Consider the following 7072-nt stretch of genomic DNA (forward strand, 5'->3'; position numbering starts at 1 on the left):
TAGTCTGGATCTAGTCTTGATGTAGTCTTTGTTTAGTCCTGGTCTAGTCCTGGTTTAGTTCTGGTCTAGTCTTGATTTTGTCTTGGGTTAATACTGGTTTAGTCTCGATTTAGTCCTTGTTTAGTCTTGGTTTAGTCCTGGTGTGGTCCTGGTTTAGATTGGTTTTGTCCTGATCTAGTCTGGGGGTAGTCTTGGTCCGATTCTAGTCTTGTCTCGATTCAGTCTTGGGTTAGTCTTGGTTTAGTCCTGGTGTTGTCCTGGTTTAGTTTTGATTTAGTACTGGTTTAGCCTGGATCTATTCTTGGTGTAGTCTTGGTTTAGTTTTAGTTTAGTCCTGATTTAGTCTTTGTTTAATCCTGTTTTAGTCCTGGTCTAGTCTTGATTTTTTTCTTGTTATAATCCTGGTCTAGTCCTGGTTTAGTCTTGTTCTAGTATCGGTGTAGTCCTGGTTTGGTCCTGGTCTAGTCCTGATCTAGTCTTTGTTTAGTCCTGGTCTAGTCTTGATTTTGTCTTGGATAGTCTTGGGTTAATACTGGTTCAGTCTCGATTTAGTCCTTGTTTAGTCTTGGTTTAGTCCTGGTGTGGTCCTGGTTTAGATTGGTTTTGTCCTGATCTAGTCTGGGGATAGTCTTGATTTAGTCTTGGTCCGGTTCTGGTCTTGTCTTGATTCAGTCTTGGGTTAGTCTTGGTTTAGTCCTGTTTTAGTCCTGGTGCTGTCCTGGTTTAGTCCTGGTTTAGTTTTAGTTTAGTCTTGGTTTAGTGTTGATTTAGTCCTGGTGTGGTCCTGGTTTAGTCATGGTCTAATCTTGGTTTAGTATTAATTTAGTCCTGGTCTAGTCTTTATTTGGTCCTGGTTCAGTCCTGGCTTATTCCTGCTTTAGTTCTGGTGTAGTTCTGGTTCAGTCCTGGTCTTCTATTGGTTCAGACCTGGTCTAGTCCTGGTTCTGTCTTGGTCAAGTTCTGCTTTAGTCCTGCTTTAGTCTTGATTCAGTCCTGGTTCCATGTCGGTCTAGTCCTGGTCCAGTCCTGGTCCAGTCCCTGTATAGTCCTGCTTTAGTGGGGTTATATTTGTCCTGCTTGTGTGGGTCCATCTGGCGGCTCTGGTCTGGGAGACGTCCTGGAGCGGAGCCCAGATCTGGAGCTGTGTTTAAACTCACTCCCATATGTTCCTCACAGAGCCACGACAAACACGAGCCACGACAAACACGAGCCACGGCCAGCATGAGCCACGACGAACACGAGCCACGGCGAGCACGAGCCACGACAAACACGAGCCACGACGAGCACGAGCCACGGCGAGACACGAGCCACGACAAAGACGAGTGGTGTGTGCTGTGTTTAAGGCCGACGGGACGAGGGAAGCTCCACAGTATGGCACAGTCCTGGTTTAGTCCTGGTTTAGTCCTGGTTTAGTCCTGATTTAGTCCTGATTTAGTCCTGATTTAGACCTGGTTTAGTCCTGGTTTAGTCCTGGTTTAGTCCTGGTTTAGACCTGGTTTAGTCCTGGTTTAGTCCTGGTTTAGTCCTGTTTAGTCCTGGTGCAGTGCTATATTCGTTCTGTCCCTGGTACTGGGAGTTCATGTGGCTGCACTGGTCCTGCTTGTGCTGCTTTAGTCCCAGTTTAGCCCAGGTTTAGTCTTGGTTTAGTCCTGGCCTAATCTTGGTTAGACCAAATCCAGTCTTGGTGAAGCCCTGGTTTTAGTCTTGGTTAAATCCTGGTTTAGTTCTGGTTTAAACCTGGTTTAGAGCTGATTTATGCCTGGTACAAACTGGTTTAGTCCTGGTCTAGTATTCGTTTAGTCCAGGTTTTAGTCCTGGTTTACTCCTGGTTTAATTCTGGTTTAATCCTGGTTTAGTCCTGATTTATTCCTGGTTTAGTCCTGGTTTAGTTCTGATTTAGTCCTGGTTTAATACTAGTTTAGTCCAGGTTTAGTCCTGGTTTAGTCCTAGTTTAGTCCTGGTTTAGTCCTGGTTTACTCCTGGTTTACTCCTGGTTTAGTCCTAGTTTAGTCCTGGTTTAGTCCTAGTTTAGTCCTAGTTTAGTCCTGGTTTAGTCCTGGTTTAGTCCTGATTTAATCCTGGTTTAGTCTTAGTTTAGTTCTGGTTTAGTCCTGATTAAATCCTGGTTTAGTTTTAGTTTAGTCCTGGTTTAGTTCTGGTTTAGTCCTGGTTTAATACTAGTTTAGTCCTGGTTTAGTCCTGGTTTAGTCCTAGTTTAGTCCTGGTTTAGTCCCTGGTTTAGTCCTGGTTTAGTCCTAGTTTAGTCCTGGTTTAGTCCTGGTTTAGTCCTGGTTTAGTCCTGGTTTTAGTCTTAGTTTAGTCCTGGTTTAGTCCTGGTTTAGTCCTGGTTTAGTCCTGTTTAGTCCTGGTTTAGTCCTGGTTTAGTCCTAGTTTAGTCCTGGTTTAGTCCTGGTTTAGTCCTGGTTTAGTCCTGGTTTAGTCCTAGTTTAGTCCTGGTTTAGTCCTGGTTTAGTCCTGGTTTAGTTTTTAGTCCTGGTTTAGTCCTGGTTTAGTCCTGGTTTAGTTTTAGTTTAGTCCTGGTTTAGTCCTAGTTTAGTCCTGGTTTAGTCCTGGTTTAGTCCTGGTTTAGTCCTGGTTTAGTTGTGGTTTAGTCCTGGTTTAGTCCTGGTTTAGTGGTGCATTTAAGGTCATTTAAAAGGGGAAAATTCCACATTATAACACTGAACTTAATTTAACAACACGGAAACAAGGACAAGAGCAGGAGACCAGTCCAAGTTACAGGTCAGATCTGTGGAGAGGCGACACTCACAGTTAGAACGCATGTTTTTCAAGGTATTTCTGAGCAAGAGGTTTAATGCCATACTGTGGAACACTGCAGACATGAGACAAACAGGGACAAATCCGGACGACAGCAAATCGAAAATCCCAAATCCTAAATGCTGAAAAAGTGGAATTAAATCAAGAGTAAACTGAGTAAACTGGGAGGGTGTGAACCGGGTCAAAACCAGGAAACAAAACAAAAACAGCATTTAAAGCGTCCTCTGCCTGACCCTCCTCTGCTCCTCACGCAGTTCAGCTTTGCCCATCTGCGAGGAGGCCTGCGGTTCAAATCCCAGGAGCTGGATTATCCTCGGCCTGTGGGGATCTCTCCGCCCGACTCTGAGTGCAAAGTGTAATTACCACAGAGCCACCAGCCGCTCGGAGACTCAACCAGACTGTAAAAACACAAAACATGTTATATAAGAGCAGAGCTTTCTCCAACAACTGACGTCCCCACAAGTCTCTCCTACATTCTGTTAGAATCCAGAAGGGACTGGGATCGGACCATGGAGCGTCACCAGTGATGAGAAGAACACTTTGAACTTGAAACTTAGACTTAGATAACAAAAAATAAATAAAAAAATTAATAAATGGTAATGATACATTCTAAATTAGTAGCAAAAAAGATAGAGACAGGTGTCAAATAAGGTCGAGTTCTGGTCTATCCTGGTCTAGTCTTGGTTTTGTCTTGGTCTAGTCTTGATTTGGTCCTGGTTTAGTCTGGATCTAGTCTTGATGTAGTCTTGGTTTAGTTCTGATGTGGTCCTGGTTTAGTCCTGGTTCAGTCATGGTCTAGTCTTTTTTTAGTCCTGGTTTTAGTCTTGGTTTAGTCCTGGTTCAGACCTGGTCTAGTCTTGTTTTTGTCCTGGTCTACTCCTGGTTTTAGCCCTGGGTTAGTCTTGATCTAGTATTGGTTTAGTCCTGGTGTAGTCCTGGTTTAGTCCTGGTTTAGTCCTGGTGTAGTCCTGGTGTAGTCCTGGTTTAGTCCTGGTTAGTCTGTGTAGTCCTGGTTTAGTCCTGGTGTAGTCCTGGTTTAGTCCTGGTGTAGTCCTGGTGTTCCTGGTGTAGTCCTGGTAGTCCTGGTGTAGTCCTGGTGTAGTCCTGGTGTAGTCCTGGTGTAGTCCTGGTTAGTAGTCCTGGTTCCAGTCTAGTCCTGGTAGTCCTGGTTAGTCCTGGTTCAGTCAGTAAATATTGGTTTAGTCCTGTGTTCCTAGTCCTGGTGTAGTCCTGTTTAGTCCTGGTAGTCCTGGTTTAGTCCAGTTTAGTCCTGGTCAGTCAGTAGTTTAGTCTAGTGTTTAGTCTGGTGTAGTCCTGTTTAGTCCAGTTCAGTCCTGGTTTAATATTGGTTTAGTCTTGGTGTAGTTCTGGTTTAGTCCTGGTGTTGTCTTGGTTTAATACTAGTTTAGCCCTGGGTTAGTCCTGTTCTAGTCTTGGTTTAATCCTTGTTCAGTCCTGGTTTAGTTCTGGTGTAGTCCTGAGTCAGACCTGGTTTAGCCCTGGGTTAATCCTGGCTTAGTCCTGGTTTAGTCTTGGATTAGTTCTAGTTTATTTCTGCCATAGTCATGGTTTAGGCCTTGTTCATTTGTGGTTCAGTCCTGGTTTAGTCCTGGTTTATGGTTTATTGTATTTATTTATTTATTTACACGCATATCGACACTCTTCCTCTATCGTCCCCTCTTCTCCTCCTCCTCTTCTCCATCTTCGTCCTCATCTTCTCATTCCTCTTAAACAGCGACAGTTTCTCGGCTGGGCGTTTCCATGACGATGTGCATCTCTCACACGAGCACTGAGGTGACACGAGCGTCACACGTTTATGGAAAGCACCGTTTCAGACGGAGCGAGCGAGATGTTCTGTTTATGAACGAATCTACAAACTTCACATTCACAAACGTTGAACTTTCTCGTTATTTGTTTTGTTCCCTCCTCAGAAACACACCTGTTGTGTTTTGTTTCATTCACATGTTTGAGTAACACTTTATTATTAGTCTGTCTACATCTCCAAAGATCAAAATGCTCTGCTCCACCTTGTGATGTCATGAAATGGTAGTTTTCAAGTGAGCAGTTCCTTTTACCTTTAGTTCAGTAGAGACGTTCAGTTCAAGGACTGAAATGATCCAAATGATTCAAGTGAAGGTGAATGGAGTTTAAAAACACCTGGTTTAAACCTGGTTTAGTTCTGAGTTAGACCTGATTTAATCCTGGTTTAGACTTGGTTTTGTTCTGAGTTAGACCTGGTTTAGACCCGGTTAAGTCCTAAATTAAACCTGGTTAAATCCAGAGTTAGTCCTGTCTTAGACCTGGTTTGGACCTGATTTAGACCTGGTTTACACTTTCATTAGTCCAGAGTTAGACCTAGTTTAGACCTGGTTTAGTTCTGAGTTAGTTTTGGTCTAGTTCAGAGTTGCACCTGGTTTATTCCTGAATTAGATCTGGTTTAGTCCTGAGTTAGACCTGGTTTAGTCCTGAGTTAGACCTGGTTTAGTCCTGAGGTAGACCTGGTTTATTCTTGAATTAGACCTAGTTTAGTTTTGAGTTAGACCTGATTTAGTCCTGAGTGAGACCTGATTTAGTCCTGAGTTAGACCTGGTTTAGTCCTGGTTTAGACCTGGTTTAGTTCTGAGTTAGACCTGGTTTAGACCTGGTTTAGTCCTGGTTTAGACCTGGTTTAGTCCTGGTTTAGACCTGGTTTATACCTGGATTAGACCTGGTTTAGACCTGCTCGTGTTCAGATGTCCTCAGTGGAATCAGGAGCAGATCCAGTGGGTTAAACTTGTCACCGTCGCCTCCCGGTGAAGCCACACTGTGCCAGAGGAGCGCGCACGTTCATTTGCATGGATGAATAATTAATAGTCAACACAAGGGCACCGCACACGCACGAGGGGGGAGGGGACGTGTGCACGCACAAAGTCACTCCTAACGCACATTTACAGTTTCAGTGAAGAAAATGTACGTAAAACTGATTAAATGTAACACCAGGTGAACATTTTTAATCCTGGTTTATTCCCTTTTTGTTTCTAGATTTCCAGTAAAATTCCTGGTGATTTTTTTATTTTTTTTTTCCTGGAAAGGGGAAGCATTATGTCATCGATATCGCGGGAAGCATGCGGCTTCAGACACGAGGTTATGGTTCATTCCTTTGCACTGGCTCCATCTAGTGGCGGGTTTGAAGAATTACAGGTACTTTTAGAGGATGACGTCATCTAGAATCAGTCACGACTCCAGTGTCTTTCAGTTGAATTAGTGTTAAACAGAGAGGAGAGGGAGCAGAGGAGCAGAAGATCCAGAGGAGAGGGTCAGATGGAGCAGAAGATCTAGAGGAGAGGGTCAGATGGAGCAGAAGATTCAGAGAAGAGGGTCAGATGGAGCAGAAGATCTAGAGGAGAGGGTCAGATGGAGCAGAAGATTCAGAGAAGAGGGTCAGATGGAGCAGAAGATCCACAGAAGAGGGTCAGATGGAGCAGAAGATTCAGAGAAGAGGTCAGGGAAGAAGATCAGAGAAGAGGGTCAGATGGAGCAGAAGATCCACAGAAGAGGGTCAGATGGAGCAGAAGATTCAGAGGAGATGGTCAGATGGAGCAGAGGAGAGGGTCAGAGGAGAAGAAGATCTAGAGGAGAGGGTCAGATGGAGCAGAAGATCTAGAGGAGCAGAAGATGAGAGCAAAGAATCCAAAGGAGAGGGTCAGATGGAGCTGCGGAAAGGTTCAGATGGAGCAGAAGATCCAGAGGAGAGGATCAGACGAGCAAAGGTGAGGGACAGAGGAGCAGAGGGTCAGATGGAGCAGATGAGAAGGTCAGAGGATGCAGAGGAGATGATCAGAGGAGCAGAGAAGAGAGGGTCAGAGGAGAAGAGGAGATGATCAGAGAAGAGGAGAGGGTCAGATGAGGAGTTGAGTTTTTTTCGTTCACACATTTGACTAATCGTGTATTCTGTGGCGTTGTCATTCTGGAGCTAAAAATATCATCTTGACTCTTCATCGATGTGAGAAGAATCATGAGCGTTTCCTCCGCCCTCTGCCTCCCTCTAGAGGTTTATTCTGTATTAACAGGATATATTTACTTGGCCAAAAAACATGTTAAACTCCAAGATGCAGTTTTCTTTCCAACAGAAATGGAAAAACAACAAATGTCACTTCTTCGTTTAAATGTTTTAGGGCTCATAATGTTTATTTATTGAATAGACAGATGCTTTTGATAGATAGATTAATGGATGGATAGAAAGTAGATAGATCAATAGATGGATAGATAAATGAATAGATAAATAAATACATGAATGAGTAGAAAAGAATAAAAA

Source organism: Boleophthalmus pectinirostris, unplaced genomic scaffold (genome assembly GCF_026225935.1).
Source record: "Boleophthalmus pectinirostris isolate CB_2022bp ecotype Guang Dong unplaced genomic scaffold, ASM2622593v1 HiC_scaffold_5, whole genome shotgun sequence".
Classification (NCBI taxonomy): Eukaryota; Metazoa; Chordata; class Actinopteri; order Gobiiformes; family Gobiidae; genus Boleophthalmus; species Boleophthalmus pectinirostris.